General features: G+C 51.8%; 1 pseudogene; it reads right to left on the bottom strand.

The window, feature by feature from the left end:
- Positions 1-611: 611 nt before the first annotated feature.
- On the bottom strand, positions 612-730 carry LOC111734577 (annotated as a pseudogene).
- Positions 731-1,652: the final 922 nt, after the last annotated feature.

Genomic DNA, 1,652 nt, shown 5'->3' with positions numbered 1-1,652 from the left:
CTTCTATTTCATAGTAATCGTTATTATCCATCCTGTGTAATAGCCGCAAAATACAAAACCATTAAAAGATTTTTCCTTTTTATTTGCTTTCATATTTACTCAAAGCCTTGCAGTGAGTGCGCTCAGCCATTACAGGGCCGACGTGGGGCCTGGGAAGAAACCAGCTGCAGGGCGAGGCGAGGCCTGGGGCCGCAGAGGCCGCCTGGAGAATAGGCTGCTTTTTTTCTGCTCTATCAAATGCGCTGCCACCCTGGGAACGAACTTAACCTTTTTTCCTCCTGCGGGGGGACAAACGACAGAACTGTTGGATATTTCTGGTCCACTTCAAGGCCCACCTGTGGGAACGTTTGAGCCCTTTCTTCTCCCAGCTGGAAGAGAGAAAACACCAAAGGTGTCACCTGCACTGTGCTTTTATTTTATTTTGTTTTATTTTATTTTATTTTATTTTATTTTATTTTATTTTATTTTATTATTTTATTTTATTTTATTTTATTATCTCATTTATTATTTTATTTATTTATTTTTGGGGCGGGGGGTGAGGCAACCCTTGGTTGACCTTGCAGATTGCACAGACCTTGTCAGCTTACAAGCCCTTATTTTTTTATTTTTCACGCCTACAGCACCTGGTCTTCCTAGATGGTCTCCCATCCAAGTACTAACCAGGCCCGACCCTGCTTAGCTTCCGAGATCAGGCCGGATCGGGCTTGTTCAGGGTGGCATGGCCGTGGACTTGTGCTTTTTTTTTAATGGCCAAGACCAGCCAGGGGTTCCGGCACTCCCACTTTGCTGGAGTTGGGTCTCTCATTTTCAGATCCCATTGGTAACTCGTCCCGCTCACCACAGGCAGCAGCCCAGATGCTGGTTTTGACCACGGGTGCCACGGGAGCCAGCCAGACCAAACGCTGGTCACAACGCACCCCTTTGTCCCTCCTTTTCCCGAACAGTGCTCAGGCCATATTCCGCGAGGCAGGGTCGCAAAGCCCACTTCTTGCTCTACCTGTGCCTTGTAATGGGCAGCTCCAGATCGTGGCTGCAAAGAGCGCCCGTCTCCAGCATTGTGGGTGAGGGTGTCTCTGGTCGCACAGGGTTGCCAGGTGTCTGCCTTCACGAACAGCAGACGCCTGACCGACACGAATCGTTCCTACCCTGTGAGGTCGAAGCGGTTCTGCGCATCCCTGTGCATCACACAGGCGAGGAGTCCGTGCCCTGGGAAGGTCACAAAAGCGCCTGCCGCCCCCAACCGAGAGTGACATGGCCACGGGTCTGCACGCTCTTAGAATAAGCAGGGCATGGGCCTCGAGGAGGACTGTCATGTTCACAGGCTTAGAAGTGAGAATCACCAGTTTGATAACAAATGGGCGAACGACTTCCCATCGGACCTGTGTGCTGTGCGAACAGCAGGCCCAGGGTCTGTGTGTACCTGTGACGGGAAGCCACAGACAAGGACCCGTAAGGTGCCAGCAGAGTCCGACTTCCAGGCTTTGCCCCCGGCTCCATGTGACTCCCTGGTGCCACCATCCTTATCCACCTCTATGGACGTGGATGGGGGGGGGTGACCTTTCTTGAGCAGAACCGATGTGATCTTTTAGGAGTTGGTGACCTTCCAGGATGTGGCCGTGGGCTTCTCCCCGGAGGAGTGGGCTTTGCTGGAT

The sequence above is a fragment of the Pteropus vampyrus genome, unplaced genomic scaffold (assembly GCF_000151845.1).
Source record: "Pteropus vampyrus isolate Shadow unplaced genomic scaffold, Pvam_2.0 Scaffold1943, whole genome shotgun sequence".
NCBI lineage: Eukaryota > Metazoa > Chordata > Mammalia > Chiroptera > Pteropodidae > Pteropus > Pteropus vampyrus.
This window is presented reverse-complemented; position numbering and strand designations above follow the sequence as displayed.